The sequence below is a fragment of the Lontra canadensis genome, unplaced genomic scaffold (assembly GCF_010015895.1).
Source record: "Lontra canadensis isolate GAN:19392208 unplaced genomic scaffold, GSC_riverotter_1.0 scaffold29, whole genome shotgun sequence".
NCBI classification, from domain to species: domain Eukaryota; kingdom Metazoa; phylum Chordata; class Mammalia; order Carnivora; family Mustelidae; genus Lontra; species Lontra canadensis.
This window is the reverse complement of record NW_022631023.1, coordinates 18,624,847-18,643,155: the sequence shown is the minus strand read 5'-3', so window position 1 is coordinate 18,643,155 and position 18,309 is coordinate 18,624,847. Positions and strand designations below refer to the sequence as shown.

Sequence of the window (18,309 nt, the reverse complement as noted above, 5' to 3'; positions counted from 1 at the left end):
AGCCATATTGGAGATACAACCTTACAACAGTTAAAATGGCCAAAATTGGCAACACAAGAAACAAGTGTTGGAGGGTTTGTGGAGAAAGGGGAACCCTCTTACATTGGTGGTGGGAATGAGAGTTGGTGCAACCACTTTGGAAAACAGTGTGGAGGTTCCTCAAAAAGTTAAAAATAGAGCTACCGTATGAACCAGCATTGCACTACTTGGTATTTATCCCAGAGATACAGATGTAGTGAAAAGAAGGGCCATATGCACCCCAGTGTTCATAGCAGCAATGTCCACAGTAGCCAAACTGTGGAAAGAGCCAAGATGCCCTTCAACAGGGGCACCTGGGTGGCTCAGTGGGTTAAAGCCTCTGCCTTCGGCTAAGGTCATGATCCCAGGGTCCTGGGATCGAGCCCCACATTGGGCTCTCTGCTCCGCAGGGAGCCTGCTTCCTCCTCTCTCTCTGCCTAGTTGTGATTTCTCTCTGTCAAACAAATAAAATATTAAAAAAAAAAAAGATGCCCTTCAACAAACAAATGGATAAAGAAAATGTGGCCCATATATACAAAGAAATATTACTCCTCCATCAGAAAGGATGAATACCCAACTTTTGTATCAACATGGACGGGACTGGAGGAGTTATGCTGAGTGAAATAAGTCAAGCATAGAGTATCAATTAGCATAAGGTTTCACTTAGTTGTGGAACATAAGGAATAACACGGAGGACATTAGGAAAAGGAAGGGAAAAGTGAAAGAGGGGAAATCAGAGGGGGAGGTGAACCATGAAAGACTGTGGACTCTGGGAAACAAACTGAGGGTTTTAGAAAGGGGGTTGGTGAGGGGATGTGTGAGCCTGGTGATGGGTATTAAGGAGGGCATGTATTGCCTGGAGCACTAGGTGTTATATGCAAACAATGAATCATGGAACACTACATAAAAAATTAATGGTGTACTGTATGGTGACTAACACAACTTAATAAAAAATAATAAAAAATAAAAATAAATAAATAAATCACCCAAGAAAGAAACTTGTATTTCATGAATTGGAAAAAAACAAAAACAAAAACAAAACAAAACAAAACAAAAAACACAATGCTTTTGTTTTCTGTTATTTTAGTTTATAAAACCCCTTCTTTAGTTAGTCACTGCTTAGCTCCTAATAAAATGCTTAAATTTTTCCAATATTTTCTAATATTTCATGTTAACTAAGAGGACAATCATCATGATACACACACACACACACATCATGTAATACTGCACTTTAATCTGATTTCATCAACTGTCTTGAAATGCATGATGCTTAATAGCCTGACCAAGGTAATTTGAAAATCTTTTCCATATTACTGTTTAACTCCACTTCTGTGGTAAGGAAACAATACTCTTTTTTATGCATTAAGAAAATACAGAATAAATCTATTTTTAAATCTTTATGGAAACTGCTTTGGTTTCCTTTTGCTTCAAAATGCTTCTGTTTTAATTATTTTATGATCAGGATAGGAAAGATGCAATTTTACATTAATAGACTCACTACCTTACTTGCCTAATATTGATGTACAAATTCAAACCAAATATAAAGGGATTAAAAATATTAGCACATGTGGATGACAGAGAGTTGGAATTTGTACCAGATACACTTTGCTATTTCTCTGTAATTCATTCACCTCCTCTTGTCTTCCTGGCTGGCAGAGCTGCAATGTAGACCAAATGACCACTTTTACCCTTCAATTGGTCACACCCTGAAGGAGGTTACCCCATCCAGCCTGATCAAGTTAATCTTGGAACTCCATTGTCCTGGAAAATAACTAATCTAAAAATTTACATGTGATTTTTTTTCTATAAAAAGAAGTCATGTGGGGGAGGTTTTGCTTAAAACAAGTATTTTTGACAAGAATTACCATGAAGGAACGAGCTTGAGGCTAAAGCCAAAGTTCTAAGGACAGGAGAACCTTTAGTAATATTGCTAAGCAGATGAAATAACCAGCCCTCTCCCAGACTTCATGTTCTGTAAGTTTCAGTTAAGCTTTTTTCTGTTATTTGAAATGAGAACATCTTTATGAAAACTTAAATACATATACATGAGTAGATACGCATATAGATACAAATAAATGAGAAAACACAGCATTTATTTACATATATACAAAATATACATATATAGTGAATTTATTTTTCATGATTTCTTGGTTATATATTGTATTTCTCCACTTCAAACTGTGTTTAGAATAATTTCTCAATGTTTGAAGAAAAGGTATTAAACTTAAATAAACAGATAAATTTACTTTCTAACTTAAGGTTTACTGAAAAACGTATTTGTCAGCAAAATTCTTTTTAAAGCACTAGAATACTCTGCAAACTACATTGAACTTCAAGTAATAGAGCTCAGAATAAATGTTTGACTACACTGAAGTACAATCTGACTCCTCCATAATTTGTGACATCATTTTGTCTCTGTTATTGTTGTAGTATTGAGGAGGGGAGCGTTATTTGTCTGTTTAATATAGTATGTTTCAAAATTGTCTTCTTTCTCGACTGTGTTCCTTGCAGTTCCATTATGTCTACTAAAGGTCAGTTTCAAGTACAAGAAAGAAAAAGACATCTAAATCAAACTTTTCCTAAAGTTATACCTTAAATGATTAATTTAAAATCACATTTACTAGACTCAGATACAAGTTTTGAACGTTTTCATAGCTTAGCGTCATTTTTTTTACACCTTTTTAATATTTTGTCTTGGCAAAAATTAAAGGAGATAGAAAATGAGGTGATTTCAGACCAAAATGAAAACTTTGAAGAGGTTATTGATCTTTTCACATCACATCATAATCACATGATTTGTGGACCAGAAAAACTACTGGCAATCAAGAGCAAATTCAGGGTAATCGAAAAGAAGAAAAGTTGGACTAATTCTGCAAATGGAGAGAGTCAGATTTCCCAAAGAGGATTCAGATATAACATCCTTGCAATGCAATTCCAGAAGCCATCATACTTGCAGATGTGGCCTGACCCAAATGAGCGCTCTTTGGATGCTCAGTTCATAGGCTGCAGCCCTGCCAGCCTGGCTTCTGGTGCAGAGAGCTTTGCCATTCCCTCACAGGCTGAATCTAAGTCTCCTCCAAGAACCCAAGAGAAGTATGGATCACGTATGCCAGACTATTTCATTTTTTGTAGATTAATAAATAAATCCTGTGAGTCTCCTAATTCCCCCATAGAGCCAAAGGTTTTTGCTTCCCCAGGGTGAATTTATAAAATTGATCTCGCCAGCTACCTAAGTTCCCAAATACCAGTTTTCACATAGTGTTCAGAGTTCAGTAATACTTGGCTAGCAAGAAGCCAGTATTTAAAATACAGAGGTATAAAGCAATCAAATTTTTATGACTATCTGACTAAATGTGACATACTTTGATTAGTATCACCACTGCATGGGGCCCCTGGGTGGCTCAGTTGGTTAAACTTCTGACTCTTGATTTTCAGGTCAGGTCATGATCTTATGGTCATGGGATCAAGCTCTGCATCAGGCACTATGTTCAACAGAGAGTCTGCTTGAGATTCTCTCTCCCTCTCCTTCTGTTCCTCCCCCGCTCTCTCTCTCTCTCTCTGTGTTACTGTAAAATAAATAAAATCTTAAAAAAAAAAAATACCACCACTGAATGTCCAAAGGCTTAACACATTGCAGTGTTTGACTTCCTATATCACTTATGCATTCACTCACCCATTAAATCAACAATATTTTTTACCTTTCCATGTGCCAGAAGCCAGGAATGTATAGTAGCAAGAAAGATACAATCTCTGTCCTCAAAGTTTAGAGTCCAGAGAAACTGACAAGAGATCACATTCATGTAATTTATTACTGATTTATAAGATGCACTTGTCTAAGCCTTTTACACAGATCTTCTGCTTTACCTTTCAATCAACTTCTATGTTATTATTAGTATTTTTTAAGTTTTTATTTAAATTCCAGTTAGTTAGCATATCGTGCAATACTAGTTTCAGGTGTACAGTTTGGTGATTCATCACTTCCATACATCACCCTGTGCTCATCACAAGTGCCCTCCTTAATCCCTATCATCTATTTCACCCATCCCCCATCCACCTCTCCTCTGGTAACCATCAGTTTGTTCTCTGTTGTTAAGAGTCTGCTTCTTGGTTGTCTCTCTCTCTCCTTTTCCCTACAATCCTTTGTTTTGTTTCTTAAATTCCAAATATGTGTGAAATCATATGGTATTTGTCTTCCTCTGACAGACTTAATTGGCTTAGTATAGTATCCTCTAGTTCTATCCAGGTTGTCGCAAAAATATAAATAAATAAATAGATAAATAAATACAGGTTAAAAAAAATCAGGGTGTACTATAATCAAATCTTATAGTAAAATGTCTTCCTCTGTTTTTAATTCTCTATAATTATATCATGACAACTTCTTCTACAACTTCCTACTCCCTAATGGAATTAAGTAACTTTGTCTTTAAAACAATTTGTGTATTCATGTCATTCATAAACAGACCTGTGTCTTGGGTAGGTCTGGGGCAATTGTATGACCCTCCAATGGATCACCCCAGACCTCAAACTTGCCGGTTGTTGAGGGCATAAGGCATTGCAACTTCTATTTCTCCCTGAATATCATAAAATCCAATTATGAAATTTCTGTCTTTAATGATACTCTATGGGGCCTTTGAAAGATGTGAAAACAGATCTTCACAGTTCACATTGAAGATCTTGACTATGCTCTACACTTTTTCAGTTACCCAGACCTACATATATACTTCTTGGTGCAAAGCAAATTACAGATGCTCATATGTTTGATAGCCTTTCTATTTTACTGAGATTTTAAAAAAAGAGATTCTATCTTATTTGTTTTCACATTCCTAAAGGGTAATAAAAAGTGTGACACATGGTAGATATTCAATAACTATCTAGTTAGTGGAAATTGGTGAAATGCCTCAGTTTGTATTATTTAATTTGAGTGGCCTTCATAGGAAGATTCAGAAAAAACAGGCCTTCTGGAATTTTAGTATGTTGCCAAGATCCCATCTTGCCTAGCAATTCGCAGATGTGAACCACAATTCTTTAGGCTAGAATTATTATTAATTTATTAATTAATAAATTTATTTATTATTTAAAGCTTCTGCTTTATCAACTAAATAATAAATAATTAGAATTGTTATTCAATCAACTTCTATGTTATTATTATCATTTTTTAAGTTTTTATTTAAAATCCAGTTAGTTAATATACAGTGCAATATTAGTTTCAGGTGTACAGTTTGGTGATTCATCACTTCCATACATCACCCTGTATGGAATACAGTCTGGGGTGATCTATCGGAGGGTCATACAATTGCCCCAGACCTACCCAAGACACAGGTCTGTTTACGAATGACATGAATCCACAAATTGGTTTAAAGACAAAGTTACTTAATTCCATCAGGGAATAGAAAGTTGTAGACGAAATTGTCATGATAGAATTACAGAGAATTAAAAATAATTATTAATAATTAAAATAATTATTTAATTATTATCAATAATTAATTTAATAATAATTTTATTATTTAGTTGATAAAGCAGAAGCTCCATGTGAAAAGCTTAGACAAGTGCATCTTATAAATCAGTAATAAATTACATGATAAATTATTTATTTATTTATAAATTATTATGTATCGAGAATAATAAAAAGTAATAAGAATAACTTATTACCTTCTAGGTATCTGATAACTCATGTGATCTTCATAATACTATGAGAGGTAATATGATCCCAGTTATAGAGAAAAAAATGTGGCACAGGGCAGTTATGGAAACTTGTTCAAGACCTACAATAATGAAATGTAGAATTGGAATTTGAATTCAGCAGCCTAGTTTCAGAGTCCAAGGGAAGTTTAATTGGAAAATTTAAAATAACTTTCCCAAACATCTAGGGATCACTAATAGAGAGTATTTCCCTCCATTTCTCCAGGAGAGTTTTTGGACAAACCAGAATTGGGGTTTTAGCGTTATTCATACAGTTACAGAAGTAGTTAAGCCTTCATTAATTAAGTATTCATATGGTAGTAAAATAAGGTCATGTCTTTTAAAATATTAATATTTTTTCAGAAATATAAACTTTATATTGTAATTGATACATTGTAGAATTCGTATATTAGGTATATGAAATATATCAGAATGAAGAAGCTGAGCGCAACTTTGAAGTCCCAATGTCTACTCATCCATAGTCTCTTATAAATTACCGAAGAAAGATCATCAGCTGAATTCATTCACAAAATACACAGCATGGTCCTTTTACTGCAGACACCTTCACAGTCAATTCAGCCCATTGAAGAAAGGGCCATCAATCCATCAACCAGACAGTTAATCAAAACACACACTGAAAAGTCTATCAAGTGAAGGTTCTGAAAAGAATTTAACTTTGATTATTTGAACACTAAAAAATACCTGGATTTTAAGTGGTGAGTTTCTTTCAAATAGAAAATGGAGCACTCTCTTCTTTCTCTCTCTCTAAAACAGATGGTCCTACTTCATCTAAAATGGGACCAGCCAATCAATCAACTTTCTGAAATGCAATTCATCCTAAATATTTATAAATAACCATGTTTAAAAGGGAGATAGTGCAATAAAAGTGTTCATTTTGTTCTTTTAAAATTTCTGCAGAAAAGTGCTACATATAGAAAGATGAGAGTTTTAAATGTATCCAAACTGCTAAAACCAATTATACATCAAGGAAGATAAGGTAAAATTGTACCAGCCAACTTGACTTCTTCTTTTGTCTCTCATAATAAATTCAGGCAGCAAAATTTGTGCTTTTAGCTGAAGTCTCAAATCTTTCAGTCTCCAAAGTTTGACTAAATGTAACACTGCTGGGAAGATAAAGAAAGCATCTTCAACATCATCACTTCTTTTTTTTTTTAATTTTTTTTTTTATAAACATATATTTATTTTTTCCCCAGGGGTACATGTCTGTGAATCTCCAGGTTTACACACTTCACAGCACTCACCATAGCACATACCCTACCCAATGTCCATAACCCCACACCCCTTCTCCCAACACCCCTCCCCCCAGCAACCCTCAGTTTGTTTTGTGAGATTAAGAGTCACTTATGGTTTGTCTCCCTCCCAATCCCAACTTGTTTCATTTACTCTTCTCCTACCCCATTAACCCCCCATGTTGCATCTCCTCTCCCTCATATCAGGGAGATCATATGATAGTTGTCTTTCTCCAATTGACTTATTTCGCTAAGCATGATACCCTCTAGTTCCATCCACATCGTCGCAAATGGCAAGATTTCATTTCTTTTGATGGCTGCATAGTATTCCATTGTATATATATACCACATCTTCTTTATCCATTCGTCTGTTGATGGACATCTAGGTTCTTTCCATAGTTTGGCTATTGTAGACATTGCTGCTATAAACATTCGGGTGCACGTGCCCCTTCAGATCACTACGTTTGTATCTTTAGGGTAAATACCCAGCAGTGCAATTGCTGGGTCATAGGGTAGTTCTATTTTCAACATTTTGAGGAACCTCCATGCTGTTTTCCAGAGTGGTTGCACCAGCTTGCATTCCCACCAACATTAGGAGGGTTCCCCTTTCTCCGCATCCTCGCCAGCATCTGTCATTTCCGGACTTGTTAATTTTAGCCATTCTGACTGGTGTGAGGTGATATCTCATTGTGGTTTTGATTTGTATTTCCCTGATGCCGAGTGATATGGAGCACTTTTTCATGTGTCTGTTGGCCATCTGGATGTCTTCTTTGCAGAAATGTCTATTCATGTCTTCTGCCCATTTCTTGATTGGATTATTTGTTCTTTGGGTGTTGAGTTGGCTAAGTTCTTTCTAGATTCTGGACACTAGCCCTTTACCTGATATGTAGTTTGCAAATATCTTCTCCCATTCTGTCAGTTGTCTTTTGGTTTTGTTAACTGTTTCCTTTGCTGTGCAAAAGCTTTTGATCTTGATAAAATCCCAATAGTTCATTTTTGCCCTTGCTTCCCTTGCCTTTGGCGATGTTCCTAGGAAGATGTTGCTGCGGCTGAGGTCAAAGAGGTTGCTGCCTGTGTTCTCCTCAAGGATTTTGATGGATTCCTTTCTCACATTGAAGTCCTTCATCCATTTTGAGTCTATTTTAGTGTGTGGTGTAAGGAAATGATCCAATTTCATTTTTCTGCATGTGGCTATCCAATTTTCCCACCACCATTTATTGAAGAGGATGTCTTTTTTCCATTGGACATTCTTTCCTGCTTTGCCGAAGATGAGTTGACCATAGAGTTGAGGGTCTATTTCTGGGCTCTCTATTCTGTTTCACTGATCTATGTGTCTGTTTTTGTGCCAGTACCATGCTGTCTTGATGATGACAGCTTTGTAATAGAGCTTGAAGTCTGGAATTGTGATGCCACCAACTTTGGCTTTCTTTTTCAATATTCCTTTGGCTATTCATGGTCTTTCCTGGTTCCATATAAATTTTAGGATTATTTGTTCCATTTCTTTGAAAAAAATGGATGGTACTTTGATAGGAATTGCATTAAATGTGTAGATTGCTTTAGGTAGCATAGACATTTTCACAATATTTGTTCTTCCAATCCAGGAGCATGGAACATTTTTCCATTTCTTTGTGTCTTCCTCAATTTCTTTCATGAGTACTTTATAGTTTTCTGTGTATAGATTCTTAGTCTCTTTGGTTAGGTTTATTCCTAGGTATCTTATAGTTTTCGGTGCAATTGTAAATGGGATGGACTCCTTAATTTCTCTTTCTTCTGTCTTGTTGTTCGTGTAGAGAAATGTGACTGACTTCTGTGCATTGATTTTATATCCTGACACTTTACTGAATTCCTGTACAAGTTCTAGCAGTTTTGGAGTGGAGTCTTTTTGGGTTTTCCACATAGAGTATCATATCATCTGCGAAGAGTGATAGTTTGACTTCTTCTTTGCTGATTTGGATGCCTTTAATTTCTTTTTGTTGTCTGTTTGCTGAGGCTAGGACTTCTAGTACTATGTTGAATAGCAGTGGTGATAACGGACATCCCTGCCATGTTCCTGACCCTAGAGGAAAAGCTTTCAGTTTTCCTCCATTGAGAATGATATTTGCGATGGGTTTTTCATAGATGGCTTTGATAATATTGAGGTATGTGCCCTCTATCCCTACACTTTGAAGAGTTTTGATCAGCAAGGGATGCTGTACTTTGTCAAATGCTTTTTCAGCATCTATGGAGAGTATCATATGGTTCCTGTTCTTTCTTTTATTATTAATTTTATTAATGCCCTGTTCTTTTCTTTTATTAATGTGATTAATGTTTTATCACATTGATTGATTTGCAGATGTTGAACCAACCTTGCAGCCCTGGAATAAATCCCACTTGGTCGTGGTGAATAATCCTTTTAATGTACTGTTGAATCCTATTGGCTAGTATTTTGGTGAGAATTTTTGCATCTGTGTTCATCAAGGATATTGGTCTGTAGTTCTCTTTTTTGATGGGATCCTTTTCTGGTTTTGGGATCAAGATGATGCTGGCCTCATAAAATGAGTTTGGAAGTTTCCTTCCATTTCTATTTTTTGGAACAGTCTCAGGAGAATAGGGATTATTTCATCTTTAAATGTTTGGTAGAATTTCCCCAGGAAGCCGTCTGGCCCTGGGCTCTTGTTTGTTTGGAGATTTTTGATGACTGTTTCAATCTCCTTACTGGTTATGGGTCTGTTCAGGCTTTCTATTTCTTCCTGGTTCAGTTGTGGTAGTTTATATGTCTCTAGGAATGCATCCATTTCTTCCAGATTGTCAAATTTGTTGGCATAGAGTTGCTCATAATATGTTCTTATAATTGTCTGTATTTCTTTGGTGTTAGTTGTGATCTCTCCTCTTTCATTCATGATTTTATTTATTTGGGTCCTTTCTCTTTTCTTTTTGATAAGTCTGGCCAGGGGTTTATCAATCTTATTAATTCTTTCAAAGAACCAGCTCCTAGTTTCGTTGATTTCTATTGTTTTTTTTTTTTTCATTTCTATTTCATTGATTTCTGCTCTGATCTTTATGATTTCTCTTCTCCTGCTGGGTTTAGGGTTTCTTTCTTGTTCTTTCTCCAGCTCCTTTAGGTGTAGGGTTAGGTTGTGTACCTGAGACCTTTCTTGTTTCTTGAGAAAGGCTTGTACCGCTATATATTTTCCTCTCAGGACTGCCTTTGTTGTGTCCCACAGATTTTGAACTGTTGTATTTTCATTATCATTTGTTTCCATGTATTTTTTTCAATTCTTCTTTAATTTCCTGGTTGACCCATTCATTCTTTAGAAGGATGCTGTTTAGTCTCCATGTATTTGGGTTCTTTCCAAATTTCCTCTTGCGATTGAGTTCTAGCTTCAGAGCATTGTGGTCTGAAAATATGCAGGGAATGATCCCAATCTTTTGATACCGGTTGAGACCTGATTTAGGACCGAGGAGGTGATCTATTCTGGAGAATGTTCCATGAGCACTAGAGAAGAATGTGTATTCTGTTGCTTTGGGATGAAATGTTCTGAATATATCTGTGATGTCCATCTGGTCCAGTGTGTCATTTAAGGCCTTTATTTCCTTGTTGATCTTTTGCTTGGATGATCTGTCCATTTCAGTGAGGGGAGTGTTAAAGTCCCCTACTATTATTGTATTATTGTCAATGTGTTTCTTTGATTTTGTTATTAATTGGTTTATATAGTTGGCTGCTCCCACGTTAGGGGCATAGATATTGACAATTGTTAGAAATTCTTGTTGGACAGATCCTTTGAGTATGATATAGTGTCCTTCTTCATCTCTTATTATAGTCTTTGGTTTAAAATCTAATTGATCTGATAGAAGGATTGCCACTCCTGCTTTCTTCTGATGTCCATTAGCATGGTAAATTCTTTTCCACCCCCTCACTTTAAATCTGAAGGTGTCTTCAGGTTTAAAATGAGTTTCTTGTAGGCAACATATAGATGGGTTTTGGTTTTTTATCCATTCTGATACCCTGTGTCCTTTGATTGGGGCATTTAGCCCATTAACATTCAGGATAACTATTGAGAGATATGAATTTAGTGCCATTGTATTGCCTGCAAGGTGACTGTTATTGTATATTGTTTCTGTTCCTTTCTGATCTACTACTTTTAGGCTCTCTTTGCTTAGAGGACCCTTTTCAATATTTCCTGTAGAGCTGGCTTGGTGTTTGCAAATTCTTTCAGTTTTTGTTTGTCCTGGAAGCTTTTAATCTCTCCTTCTATTTTCAATGATAGCCTAGCTGGATATAGTATTCTTGGCTGCATGTTTTTCTCGTTTAGTGCTCTGAATATATCATGCCAGCTCTTTCTGGCCTGCCAGGTCTCTGTGGATAAGTCTGCTGCCAATCTAATATTTTTACCATTGTATGTTACAGACTTCTTCTCCCGGGCTGCTTTCAGGATTTTCTCTTTGTCACTAAGACTTGTAAATTTGACTATTAGGTGACGGGGTGTGGACCTATTCTTATTGATTTTGAGGGGGGTTCTCTGAACCTCCTGGATTTTGATGCTTGTTCCCTTTGCCATATTAAGGAAATTCTCTCCAATAATTCTCTCCAATATACCTTCTGCTCCCCTCTCTCTTTCTTCTTCTTCTGGAATCCCAATTATTCTAATGTTGTTTCGTCTTATGGTGTCACTTATCTCTCGAATTCTGCCCTCGTGGTCCAGTAGTTGTTTGTCCCTCTTTTGCTCAGCTTCTTTATTCTCTGTCATTTGGTCTTCTATATCACTAATTCTTTCTTCTGCCTCATTTATCCTAGAAGTGAGAGCCTCCATTTTTGATTGCACCTCATTAATAGCTTTTTTTATTTCAACTTGATTAGATTTTAGTTCTTTTATTTCTCCAGAAAGGGCTTTTATATCTCCCGAGAGGTTTCTCTAATATCTTCCATGCCTTTTTCAAGCCCGGCTAGAACCTTGAGAATCGTCATTCTGAACTCTAGATCTGACATATTACCAATGTCTGTATTGATTAGGTCCCTAGCCTTTGGTACTGCCTCTTGCTCTTTTTTTTTGTGGTGAATTTTTCCGCCTTGTCATTTTGTCCAGATAAGAGTATATGAAGAAGTAAATAAAATACTAAAAGGGTGGCAACAACCCCAGGAAAATATGCTTTAGCCAAATCAGAAGAGATCCCAAATCGTGGGAGGGGGGGAAGGGGATAAAAAGAGGTTCAGAAAGAAAAAAAAAAAGAAAAAAGAAAAAAGAAACAAATAAAAAAAGAAAACCAATAATGAAAAAAATATAAAAAGGATATAAATAAATAAATAAATATATATATATATATATATATATATATATATTAGATAAACTAGTTTAAAAACGTTAAAAAAAGAAAAGGGTAAAAGTTAAAAAAATTTAGCAGAAGAGAAAAAAAATTGAAAAAGAAAAAAAAAATTAAATTAACTGCAAGGCTAAAAAATCATGGGGAGAAAGCCATGAGTTCCGTGCTTTGCTTTCTCCTCCTCTGGAATTCCGCTGCTCTCCTTGGTATTGAAACTGCACTCCTCATAAGTGAACTTGGTCCTGGCTGGGTTTCTTGTTGATCTTCTGGGGGAGGGGCCTGTTGTAGTGATTCTCAAGTGTCTTTGCCCCAGGCGGAGTCGCACTGCCCTTACCAGGGGCTGGGCTGAGTAATCCGCTCGGGTTTGCTTTCGGGAGCTTTTGTTCCCTGAGCGCTTTCCGTAGAGTCCAGAGGACGGGAATGAAGATGGCGGCCTCCCAGTCTCCGGCCCGGAGGAGCCGAGAGCTCGGGGCCCCACTCCTCAGTGCGCCCTCAGAGAACAGCGCCAAATTACTCCCGTCTGCCTGGCCTCCGGCCGCGCTCCGAGCTGACCGAGCCTGCTACCGGTTCAAGGTAAGCCCGAGCTGTGAGCTCACTCCTCGGCTCTGTCTCTGTAGCCGGCTTCCTGGTTCTAATACCTGTAAGCTCTGCGACACTCAGACACCCCGATCCTTCTGTGACCCTGCAGGACCTGAGGCCACACTGGCCCCGCGTGGGCTTCACCCTGGTTAAGCCTCTGGAGCGATGTCCCTCAGCGGAACAGACTGTTAAAAGTCCTGATTTTGTCCTCCGTTGCTCCGCCGCTTGCCGGGAGCCGGCCCCTCCCCCCAGGGTCTATCTTCCCGTCCCTTTGGATTCACTTCTCCGCCAGTCCTACCTTTCAGAAAGTGGTTGATTTTCTGTTTCTAGAATTGCTGTTCTTCTTCTCTTCGGTCTCCCGTTGGATTTGTAGGTGTTTGCAATCTTTAGATAAGCTATCTAGCTGATCTCCCGCAACCTGAAGTAGTCTCAGCCTGCTACTTCTCCGCCATCTTGACTCCTCCCTCAACATCATCACTTCTTAAACCTAACATCACATTATAAATGTTTTTGGATAACAAGTTTTTATTTGCAAGTCAATAAGACCATAAATATCTGTCCAATTAAGCTCTAAACTGCATCGAACATCACCTTTGATAGGGACAATATACATTACTAAAATCAATTGAATGATTGTCCCCAAACTAAGAGATACTTAGAATAAGAGGTAAAAAGCATATAAAATTTTAAAAGATAACTAATGTGGAAAGTGAAATACATTCATTACTAAGCAATTCCATTCTACTTTTTTTAAAAAAATGTTTCAATAATTTAATTTTTGTAGCTTAATTACAATAACATGTGATGGATTTCAATCTGATTCTTAGTTTTGCAAAACTAGCTTCAAGAATTATTGAAAGAGGTTTTTTTCATGGTACCTTGGAGGTGGTAGACTGTGTTAGGATGAAGCTGAACATTTCTTTCCCAGGTCCTGATGCCAGAAACTCATTGAAGTGGACAATGAACATAAACTGTACCTTTTATGAGAAGCATATGGTCACAGAAGTTGCTGCTGATGCTTGGGGTGAAGAGTGGAAATGTTACGTGGTCTGAATCAGTGGTGGCAATGACAAGCAAGACTTCCCCATGAAAGAAGATATCTTGACCCATGATAGTGTCTGCCTGCTGCTGAGTAAGGGGCACTCTTGCTACAGATCAAGAAGGACTAGAGAAAGAAAGCACAAGTCTGTTCAGGGTTGAACTGTGGGTGCCAATCTCAATGTTCTCAACTTGGTCATTGTAAGAAAAAAAAAGTGGGGGTTGGGGGGATATTTCTGGATTCACTGATACTACTGTGCTTCATCACCTACGGCCCAAAAGACCTAGCAGAACCCATAAACATTTCAAACTCTCTAAAGAAAATGATGCCTACCATTATGTTGTGAGAAAGCCCCTAAACAAAGAAGAATTCTAGAAGCAAAGCACCCAAGATTCAGCATCTTGTTTCTCCAGGTGTCCTCCAGTACAAACACTGATGTATTGCCATAAAGAAACAGAGTACTTAGAAAAATAAGAAAAAGGCTGCAGAATATATTAAACTTTTGGCCAAGAGAATGTAGGAAGCCAAAGAAAAACTCCAGGATCAGATTACCAAGAAACAGAGGCTGTCCTCTTTGAGAGCTTTTATCTCTAAGCCTGAGTGCAATCAGAAATGAGATTTTCTAAGAGTAACAAATACATAAGATCATACATCCAAAAAAAAAAAAAAAATTAACAACAACAAAAAAAAGAAATGGAAAAGGAACTGAAACTTTGGCTATACATGAGTAAACCCTTAAACCCCACATGCTTCTTGAGAAAGATAGAGCAGAGTTAAATTTCTAAATCTCTGTCCCCCATCAAAGTCCACTCTACTACCACTTCACTTTATGGAACTCCAATCACTGCAACTCATTAAAAAAAGTGTATTAGCATCCTTTCCTTGCATGTTGTTTTATAAAAAGCATCTGTCTTCCACATGGAAGGCAGCAAACAATAAGCATTGAATAATGATCCTTTGCCCCTAAAAAATGATGTGCCTTCTTCAGTCTAATGTCACATTTAGTGGGTTTCATGCTATTCATGGTACGCTGGAGATTGCCCCCAAAAGATCCATATAGATTCCAGGGGTGTCCTTGACCATGAGTGTGCTCACATGGCATCAATGGCTGCCTTCTCTCACTGTTAAAAAGCCAGCTAAGAGCAATGTGTCTGCTAGAAATGAGCAAGTACAGAGAACCTTTTCCTTCTACTTATTTTGGTAGGCACTTCCCCACACATACTCAGAGACCACTCTTACTAATCCAGGTCACAGGACCGATGGAAAAGTTGGTATGCTCCTTCTTTTCCCTAGAAATTCGTGGACCATAGTTCCTCCACTAGTTCTCCCAGAACCTTGTAGATTGCTTCAGGCACTGACTTGTTTGTAGACCCCATCTAGAATGAGAGAAAACATTGAGAGTCCTTGTCTTCAAGGGAGATATTCTTGAAGAGACTGCAAAAGGAGCCAGGTATAGGGGTGTCTGGGTGGCTCAGTGGGTTAAAGCCTCTGCCTTCGGCTCAGGTCATGATCCCAGGGTCCTGGGATCAAGCCCTGTATCGGGCTCTCTGCTCAGCTGGGAGCCTGCATCCTCCTCTCTCTGCCTGCTTCTCTGCCTACTTGTGATCTCCGTCTGTCAAATAAATAAAATCTTAAAAAACAAAAAAAAGCCAGGTATATCCAGCTACAAAGAGAGAGGCACAGAAAAAATTATACCAGATTCTCCTTTGGTTTTTGCCTTAAATACTCAACATGCATATAACTTGATTCATTTACTCACATGGGACTGTGCCCATTGATTTTCATTTTTGTGACCTGGCACATCTTTATTTGCTAGAAACTTCTGTCTTGGTTAGATTCTGGCATATATAGAGTAATAGTCCTTAATGGCTCACTCATTTATCTGAACGTATGAGACAGTGGCCCAGCTTTTTCTCCTCCACCCCAGTTTATATATAGGCACTCCCTCTTGGGACTTTCTTGGTAACTTGGTGCCAGCTGGCCAGCTCTACAAATTTTCTGACTTTCCACTAAAGAGACGGGCTCCTATGAGCTAATCATTCCTTCAGTTTTGGAATTCTTACTCATCTGACAGTTTCCCTTTTAGGAATTCCTTAAGGTTTGAGATTACCTTTTCCTCTCCTTTGCAGTAGCACAGTGTCTCCCTAAAGTAGGCACTCAAGAAACATTTGCTAAAGGCATAATGAATTCTTAGTATCTCATCCTGAATCAGTGATTTTATTTTCAACCCAAGTTATAAGCACCTGACAATGTTAGGAAGAATCAAGATCACAGTCTAATTTATGGGTATTTTTCAGATAATAAATGTACACATTTTAAGAAAATAGTATTTTTTCAGAGTCAAGCCACCTATGAAACAGGGTGCACGTATCTGGGAGGTAAAATTTTTTCCTGAATTTTTACCATCTGATTTTACTATGCATTTTAATTTTATACATGAAATTGTCTGCGTTCTCTAAAATCCTAGGAACTATGACTGTAAGGATAAGAAGAAATTGCTTGAATATTCAGCTAAGGCCTCAGATTCAGGCCTTGGAAGATGAGTGTCTGGAGTTTGGGCTATCGCTGGGGTAATCATTATTATATTTTATCTTCTTTCCTGTTTTACAGATTGAAAAAGGAAATGAAAGAAACAATATGATCTAAATCCAATATGGTAAAGAAAATCACTGAGGACCAAGCCAGTTTCTCTGTCTAAAACCAAAGACAGGAAAACTCCTTGTCAAGAGCCCCAAACTCCTGAAGGTAGAAGCTGGGTTTCAGCTTGGGAGTAAAATTCCCAAAGGGCTGGTTAGAGGAACCTTAAAAGAAAGCCTGAAGGAAATAGTCTTCCTCTGCTACATCCAATGCCTCAGAATGAAGATATAATCAAGGAGGCTGTACTCAGCTGCTCCCTGTCAGCCTGGGACAGGCACCCCATGCCCAGCCTCCCCCCTAGATCAGTCATTCTATGCCCTCATAGTGGCATCTGGTAGTGTTGCACAGTGTTCTTTAGATCCTTTCCTATCAGGAGTCGATACCTTCCTCTCTCTGGTTTCTCATTCTGCCATTTATGAGCTACCTGGCTTTGGGTAGTTTACTGGCCCTCTCTGTGCTTCAGTCTCCAAAAGTAAAGTTGAGCGGGAGGGTCAATAATAGCAATGACCCTGCAGATGACTTAATACGTGTAAAGCTTTTGAAACAGTACCATAGTAGGAAAGGTTACAGTACATACTAAGTATTTTGGTTTGGTACTTTACGCTTTTTAAACAACCTTACACATACCATACATCTGATTATCACAGCCACACTGTAATAAGCTAGTGAAATAAGTAACCCCCACCCACTGACTATGTGAAGAAATTAATAATCAGAGAATACAGGTGATTTGGATTTGCCCAAATTAGCATAGCTATCAAGTGGTAGACCCATACTGGGCATCGAGTCTTTTTATATTTGGTCAAAAACTTTCTACAGTATCATACTGACTGAGTTCCTCAAAACATTCCTGGGTTTACTTAGAAAGCACAGCCTCTGAGATTTCCCACAGTCCTATACTCCTGTCTCAAGGGTGTTAGGGGGCCAAGAAGAGAAGGAATATAGGTTCTCTCATACCTGGTTGTGGATCATTTATATCATGATGCTGCTGATGATGATGATAATGGCAAATATTAGTAACTCTTACTACCTACTGCTTAAGGAAAGCCAATCATTTTCAAGATTGCATAATCATAAGAAATAATAAATGTCTGTCATTTTATGACACTAATATTTGAGGTCATCATTTGCATAGTAATACATAACAGAAACAATGTCCATCATCTTCAATGACTTTTCCAATCTTATAATATTCTAGGAAGACATGGGATATTTAAAAAAGAAAATTAGTAGGACTGACCCCAGCCCTGGCTAGCACAAGGCAAGAAAAGTGAACATGGGCTCATGGAGGCAGAATGGAACGTGAGTGGATGTCACTACCTTACAGAAAGCAGAGGGCTGCTCTGGGGGATGAAAGGGAAATGGCCAGATGTCTCTAAGAGGCATCTATTTTCTTGCAAGCCTGAAACTTCCCTCGAAATGCTGCCTAAGAAAAAGTAAAATGCTATCACTTACCATTCATCTATTTCATTTAAATGGGAGGCAGAATAGTGATGGAGTTGAAAGCATGACCTCTAGCATCAGAAGTCTGGGTTCTACGCCTGGATTTGCCATTTATAAGCACTGAAATCTTGGCCAAATTACTTAGATTCTCTGTGCCCCTGACAAAATGGAGATATTAACAGCTGTTATCACGTATGAATAATAAATAAGTTAAACCATGCAGTTCACTTAGAAGAGTGCCTTTCACTTAGTAATGTTCAAGAAGTGTTGGGCTATTAATATTAATGTAGATTTTCCAGCAACTATTCTCTTCCTCTGTCTGCTTTACCATTTAGCAATTTGACTCTGACTTATAGCATCAAACCA

At 37.7% G+C, this 18,309-nt stretch overlaps 1 pseudogene; it reads left to right on the top strand.

Moving 5' to 3' along the window:
- Nucleotides 1–13,727: 13,727 nt before the first annotated feature.
- Nucleotides 13,728–14,479, top strand: LOC116872422 (annotated as a pseudogene).
- Nucleotides 14,480–18,309: the final 3,830 nt, after the last annotated feature.